This window comes from Myotis davidii, unplaced genomic scaffold (assembly GCF_000327345.1).
Source record: "Myotis davidii unplaced genomic scaffold, ASM32734v1 scaffold560, whole genome shotgun sequence".
In the NCBI taxonomy this organism is placed as follows: Eukaryota; Metazoa; Chordata; class Mammalia; order Chiroptera; family Vespertilionidae; genus Myotis; species Myotis davidii.
In genome coordinates this window covers 2,024,160-2,032,228 of record NW_006294418.1, presented here as the reverse complement: position 1 = coordinate 2,032,228, position 8,069 = coordinate 2,024,160, and the positions used below count along the sequence as shown (strand labels likewise).

Sequence of the window (8,069 nt, the reverse complement as noted above, 5' to 3'; positions counted from 1 at the left end):
TATACATTTACATACATATATATGTATATATAAAACAATGATGAAGAAATAATAGTGGCCCTGACCAGTTTGGCTCAGTGGATAGAGTGTTGGCCTATGGACTTGAAGGGTCCGGGTTTGATTCTGGTCAAGGGCACATGCCTGGGTTGCAGGCTCGATCAGGGTAGGGGGCATGCAAGAGGCAGCCAATCAATGATTCTCTGTCATCATTGATGCTCCTATTTCTCTCTCCCTGTCCCTTCCTCTCTGAAATCAATAAAAACATATATTTTTAAAAAAATGTAGAGGGATTTATATTTAAGAGATCTTTTCCTCCATATAAATATGAAAAAATGAAAGCCCATTCATTTAAAGGTCATTGACAAGTAGATCTAGGTGTTTTATTAGAGTGTTCTTTGATTAGAAATCCTAGGCTAAAATTCCAACATATTATGACTGCTCATTTGAGAAATCTAAGGATTTCACTCTCAAATTTAACAAGAAAAAAAGAAGAAACATGAAAAGAAAGGAAAAGAAAAGACCCTTGTTAAAGATATGCAATGTTTTTACAGATTGGTGAACATGAAATTGTTGCTGATTGTATTGCAATTAGTAATGGGAAGCATAAAGATTCAAGCTGTTTTTGTTTCATTTGTATTTTGATTATTTGGAGCCTTTGTAATATCAAGAAGATTATAAGCACCTAATATGAATTTGTTTGGATAAGAGCTAATTGTAAAATTGTTACAATCTAAATGCTTGTGATACTAATGTGCTTGGGTCTTGGTTGTTGTTGTCAATACTGAATTGAATTTGGTGATTTGGAATACTAATTAAGTAGAGTTGATGTTTATGTCTATAAATCTCTGAGACCATATTCCTCTGAAAAAGTAGGTCCAAATTTTATCGGTAGACAAATAATGTCCAGAAGCAAACTACTGGTCCCAGAACTTATCACTTTTATTAAATGACACATACAGCACTGCATCTCACAATTCCTAAGGACCAATTCTGGGTTTGGTTATTAGAATGAAAAACTAGCTTACAAACATATTCTTCTTTTTGAAAAAATATTTTCAAATAAATGTTTTTTTCTTTTTTAGTATAATTTCAATTTAATAGTTTTTTTCTCTTTAACTACAAAAAACTATCTTTTGTCTTTTATATTTTAGAGAAGTCTTAGACACAACTTGACCTGGAGGAGCACACTCCACTCTGACACAATAAATGTAACTAAAATTCATTGAGTAGCACTTTAGAATCTGCGAAGTCTGAAATACAAATGTCGGTAGGTTTATCAAAGGGAGAAAACCAAAATCTGAAGTGCCACCAGAACCTGACATTGAATTTTTTATTTTGTTTCCACCTCTGAGAAATTGCTCTTGTCTTGGTTTCAAAGACAGCCTGAAACCCCAAATTATATAGTGTATGGACTGTAAGTGCTCCAAGAGAAGCCCACTATTCCCACATCTGGTCCTTAGAAAATTACTAAGGGCCAGATAAAGAGAGGGTGAGTAAGTTATTCTAGTGTTTTTTTTTTTCTTTTTCCTATCAGTTTTTTCTGTGATCATCCATGATAATGACCAGTCAATCCTGTGACAGTGGTGGCAGTTGTAACAGCAGCAGCTGCACATACACTCAAACCACTGAGAAAGAAAGCATTTCTCTCTAACCAGAGGAAGGATAGTTCTAAGAATGTAGGAAAACTCTGGTTGCTTTTGTTCTCTGCCCTCTTGCCTTACCAGAAGCAAGTATAGTCACAAGGAGTGAATAACAAAATGTGTACACTATATTTTAGTTTTTTGATCAGAAGAAAATGAAAGTGGGCCTCTGGGAACAGGAAAGTTTTAGGCCTATTGCAAAGAGGGAGCTTAAGAAAATGATCATATAAAGTTGTACGTAAACTCCTGAGCTCACCCTGAACTATGCTTGAATGTATCTAACCCTAAACAATGTAAGAAAACATTGAGAACTGATCCCAGATTTCAAGTTGGTGACTAAGTGGTCTATGTGCAGGGCAGATCCTTGTAGACTAAACTTATCTGGGTAGACTGGGTGCTAACATAAACCAAAGGAAATGAAAAATATCAACATTAACCATAGGATGTAATAAGACACAAAGTCTCTTAAGAGAATATTCAAAATATATAGATAAAATTCAAAATTATTCAACATAAGAACTAGAACAATCTCAACATCTCTGACAGGAAAAGAATCAATAAACATCAACCCCCAAATAACACAGCTATTGGAATTATCAGACAAAGATTTTAAGGTAGCTATTATAATACTGATGTATGAGGAAAGTTACTATTTAAATGAATGAAAAATAGAAAGTTTCAGCAGAGAAGTAAAATATTTTAAAAGGAAACAAATTGAAACTTTATAACTTAAAAACATACAATATATACATTTTTTGTAATTCCAAGACGGACTCAAGAGCAGAATGGAAATGGCAGAGAAAAGAATCAATGACCTTGTAGACATAACAAAAGCGGTTATCCAATCTCTGCATCAGAGGTTAAAAAACAGAGAGAGAGATTATAAGAAAATGAACATGGCAGTTATGCCAATATACAAAATCATAAAATTTGTATCATTGAAATACTAGAAGGAAAGATGAGAGTGGGGTGCAATAGGTTTTAAAGAAATCCCAGAGCTACATTTTTTTTTAAAAAAGAAAATATGAGGGTAGTTCACAATCTCATACAACTATTAATGCTAAATTTCATTAGCTATTAAGGAAATGCATATAATATCCCAAATAAGATATTACTACACACATTAGAATAAGTTTAAAAAAAGAACAAAAAAATAAAAAAAGAACAAAAATATGACAATACCAACTGCTAGTAATAATGGGGAACAATAGGCACTCACACATTGCTGACAGCAATGAAAAATGTTTCAGCTAATCTGGAAAACAGATTGACAGCTCCTTCTATTGTTAAAAATGCATTTGTAGTGTGATCCCACAATCTACTTATAGTGTGCTAGACCAGGGGTTGACAAGTTATGGTTTGTGTGCCAATTCTAGCCCACGATTAGTTTCTGTATAGTCTGCAAGCTAAGAATTTTTTTTAAGCATGTTTAATTGAAAGAAGGAGGGGGGAAAAAAGATGGAAAAGTTACCATCAGACTGTTATTGTGGCTAGAATTCTGATCTAAAAATGTGGACAAGATTTTTAAGTTGTGTGCAAATATCTCCTAATGCAATCTGAAGAGGCCCCAAATGTCCAGGCAATCTTGACTCAATTTCTGCAAGTACAATGTGTTTTCTAATCTGTTTCTGAGAACTTGAATCTATCATGGAAAGGTGGGATCATGTTCTGCTGAGTCTTGTGATTTGGTAGTTTCTTCTACTAAAACATCATCCCCAGCCCAACCGGCATGGCTCAGTGGTTGAGCGTTGACCTATGAAACAGGAGGTCATGGTTCAATTCCTGGTCAGGGCACATGTCCAGGTTGTGGGCTTGTGATCCCATTGTGGGGCATGCAAGAGGCAGCTGATCAATGATTCTCTCTTATCCCTGATGTTTCTCTCTCTCTCTCTCTTTCTCTCTCTCTCTCTCTCTCTTCCTCTCTGAAATCAATAAAAGTATATTTAATAAATAAAAATAAAACAACAAAACATCATCCTCTATAAAACTCTTTGATCCTTAGGTGTTTCTTTGATTTGTGTGTGTGTGTGTGTGTGTGTTAATCCTCACCTGAGGCTATTTTTCCATTGATTTTTAGGGACAGTGGAAGAGAGAGGGACAGACAGTGAGAAACATTGATGTGAGAGAAACACATCGACTGGTTGTCTCCTGCACGGGCCCTGACCAGGGCCAGGTCAGGGAGGAGCCTGCAACCGAAGTACGGGGGCCCTTGATTATAATCAAATCCAGGAACCTTTGTTTCGCGCGCAGGCTGACGCTCTATCCATTGAGCCAAACCGGCTAGAGCTGATCCTTAGGTTTAATGTTTCAGTTACTTTTTTCAAGTTCTCATAACTTGGCAGTAGTTTAATGGCTGTTATCTGAGACCCTAAGATTCATCCAAGCTGTCCTGAGAGTCCCACAAGGCAGGGGAATGACTGTCTGAGTCAGAGACTGTGTCATCATCAGGTTCTTCTTCTTTAACCAGAGGGGCTGAAGAGGGTTTCAGACACACAGACACGTAATTCTGGCCATACAAAATCCTCAAAGTTTCTTCTGTCTTCCACTGAATCAAAGTCTCCTTCCGAACTTGAAGTTTACCCTTGCAACTCCGGGCACTGAACTAAAAGCTAACCAAACTTGTTTTGATTTGGCAAACTTTCTCTTAAAATGCTCAGCACTTTTCTTACTTATGCCCACCAAGAGTTATTTCTGAACTATTGTGTGTTTTTTTCAGAAATTTCTGAAGCTTCTAATTTTTCTGGTAAAGAACTATTTCGCTTTCTCCTATCTAATCTGCAATTGCCTAACTGCTCAATAACATCTAATGTTTGCTCTTTGCTTTCTTGCTTGAAGTTAGTTTTTTGACCAGCTTTCTTGTTCATAATGCTGTGTGTGTGTGTGTGTGTGTGTGTGTGTGTGTTTGTATGTGTGTGAGAGAGATCAGTTGTGGCCTTCTACCCATTGTATTTGGTCTGTTTCCTGGTAGAATGGAGGAAACAAAGTCTTTCTCATTATCACTAACAGTATCATTTGGAGTTCTAGAACAACTAGGCTCATACTGCTTCACAAAATGGCCAGGATTGCCAATATCTGGTGTTTTAATGGCCTTATTGCATAACTGTACTTCTTGTCCAGAACGGCCACTTTGTACTTCTTTTAGCAGATGAAAATCAGGGTGCCTTTCTTCTCAAACCCACACTGCAGTTTTAGGAATTTGTGCTTCACAAAATTTAGATGCTTTATAACAAAGATTGTTGCACAAATACTTTCATAGACTTTATTGGTTTTGGTAGACATGTTATCTCTCTGTTTTGATAAAATTCCTAGCTTCTTGTGACAATAAGGGCTAACCACAGAGCTTGATAATAGAACATTCATCCACGATATTGCTGTAATGAGCCAGTGTGATAAACCTCCTACACTCCTTTAAGAATTCTGTAATATTCTCTTCTACAATATGTAGAGCTTTTCTCTTAAACTCAGACTTCTTTCTCATAGTCTCTTCTAGTTCTGCTTTTCTTTTAGAAGCACCTTATTTCAAGTACTTGTCTGTGTAGTACCTGCACTAGACTCATCCATGGGGATCCTTGTCGTATGGTTAGTACTGACCCAGGTGCCTCCCTCTGAGGTTCCATATCCCCTAGCTTGGTGCCAGGGGAGCTACAAGGTCCAGGCACAGAGAGACTAAATTCTATATTGAATCAGTTCATCTTCTTTCCTTTTTTTACTTTAAAAGAATAAGCAATAACTTATCCAAGATTGTAATATTCTTAGTTATTTTGCTATTGGATATCTGATTAAAACTAATGTTATACCTATCATCAGGATACTACAGTCAATTCTTTTTTGTTTTTATTAATCCTTACCTGTGACTATTTTTCCATTGATTTTTTTTTGACAGAATGGAAGGGAGGGGGAGAGGCTGAGAGAGAGAAACATCGATATGAAAGGGACACATTGATTGGTTACCTCCCGCACACCCCTCGAAGGGTCCGGGATCAAGTGTGCAACCAAGGTACCTACCCTCGACCAGAATTGAACTCTGGACCAATGCTCCAACCACAGAGTCAAACCAGCTAGGTCAGGGTCCATTCTTTAGTACAATTAAATATTTATATGCACAATGCTATCTCTACCTGGGTTCTGATTAATTTATTTCAAAGCTTAGTAAAAGAGTCCTGTGTTGATCTGATATTAACAATTCCCATTAGAGTAAAAGGTCTGCAATCAAAGGTCAAAATAACATTCTGTGGCCCAATTTTAGGCTCACTTTACATAATCTAATTTTCCTTCGCTGTAAGACCTTAAACATTTTTGAGCAACATTTGTCTTTTCCTCATGCAGGAACTGGCTCTGAAAGACTACTTGCTTCTCAAAATTCACCCAACTATAGAGTTAGAGCCAGGAATTCACAGCAATCTCAGATCACAGTGGATCCCAAGGCAAATATTATGACTTGTTAGTTGTTTGTGCTGCGAATCTAATGAGCTAGGAGTGGGAGAGATGAATTAGGAAGCACGTTTCAAAGCATGTGGAAGAATATGAAAAGGTAATTAATATTTGTTGAATGAAAGTGACTCAGCATGAGGATGAAAATTGTGTTAGTTAATAAGTGTTAGGTTCAGTAACAGAAAAAACAAAAAAAAAAATCCGAAATATCATTTTAACTTTCTGTGTACCCCTTTATTTCAACAGCTTTTTATTCCTGGAAATTCAGGGTTGGGTCTTACCTCAAATGCTTAACGCTATTGGATAGAATAAAGGCCTCTTAAGAAAAGAAAGTCAAAGACACTCACCCGCTACTGCATCACCTCTAGTGTCCAGGAAATAGTAATTGCTCGTAAGTGTGTGACTAGACGTGGCCATTATTTAATATCATTCTCCCAGACAACTCAGCCCAACCTGAAGGCACAATGGACTACTTTCTCTCCTCAGTGCTCCTGCCATGTTCTTCCTTCTCTCTATAATGCCACCACCCACCCTTCCTGGAAAGGTTTTGTTACTATTTCTGTTTGCTTATTTTGTTGTGTCTGCTTTTCTTGTCACTCATGAAAATGAGTAAAATAAATTTATTTAATTGTGAGGAAATGACAATTTTCAGTAAATGCCATCCAGTTCTAGAGCACTGATTGCTGAGCTTCATCGTTCTGGCCGCACGCAGAGAAGACGACCTGCAGCTCTGTGGCACTCCAGCATCCTGCTCTCATCCCTCACGCAGCACCTCATCCAACCTCTCAGGCAGCCCATGGAGAGCACACTGGGGCAAGGTCACCAGAGCTCACTTGTCTCAGTTGGGTCATGGTTATTTGTGAGAGTTTCCACATTGTGTGCTGCCTGTCACAGTGCCCCTTCGGTCACTGCGCCCCTTCCTTCCCATCGCTGAAAGAATAGTCTTAGATTTAATGTCCTCATTTTCACACAAAAACAGTTCTTTTCATCCCTTAAGATTCAGATAAAAATGCCCTTTTATTCTAGTACAGTGGTTCTCAACCTTCTGGCCCTTTAAATACAGTTCCTCATGTTGTGACCCAACCATAAAATTATTTTCGTTGCTACTTCATAACTGTAATGTTGCTACTGTTATGAATCATAATGTAAATATCTGATATGCAGGATGGTCTTAGGCGACCCCTGTGAAAGGGTTGTTCGACCGCCTAAGGGGTCGCGACCCACAGGTTGGAACTGCTGCTCTAGATTCTAGAACAGTGATGGCGAACCTTTTGAGCTTGGTGTGTCAGCATTTTGAAAAACCCTAACTTAACTCTGGTGCCGTGTCACATATAGACATTTTTTGATGTTTGCAACCATAGTAAAACAAAGACATATTTTTGATATTTATTTTATATATTTAAATGCCATTTAACAAAGAAAAATCAACCAAAAAAATGAGTTCACGTGTCACCTCTGACACGCGTGTCATAAGTTCGCCATCACTGTTCTAGAAAGACCTGGAAGATTTTTCTGCTGTGATCTCAGAACACTTTACTTGCAGCCCCGTTTTATCCAGTCTCATGTAGCTGTCCTTTGTGTCCATGTGTTTCTCAATTGATATTCAGCAACTTTAAGTTAGATAGAAGGTTTGCTCTTATTTCATCATCCTGTAATTCCACAGGGTGCCACCATGTGTTACCTAATAACGAAGAAGCCAGTTAAGACAGCTATGGGACTCAATATCACCCTAAAATCATATTAGCTGATTCTCTTGGGTTATGAATATCCAAAATTGTACCTGCCTCCCTTAATCTCAAGAAGAAAGGAAATTAGACTCCATTGTAAAGTATGTGAACCAATTTTGGTGGATTAATTCCACTCAACCTAGTAGCCTTTTTCATTGAAGTAAAATAGAGCAAAGCCAAATATGAAAAATTGCTTTATATTTTGATACTGTGCTGCCAAGTTGCTGATATATATATAATAACATATATATAATAATATATATATTTCAGA

The 8,069-nt window shown here is 37.3% G+C and overlaps 1 pseudogene; it reads right to left on the bottom strand.

Annotated features, from left to right (window-relative positions):
• Positions 1-3,130: 3,130 nt before the first annotated feature.
• Positions 3,131-5,201, bottom strand: LOC102767514 (annotated as a pseudogene).
• Positions 5,202-8,069: the final 2,868 nt, after the last annotated feature.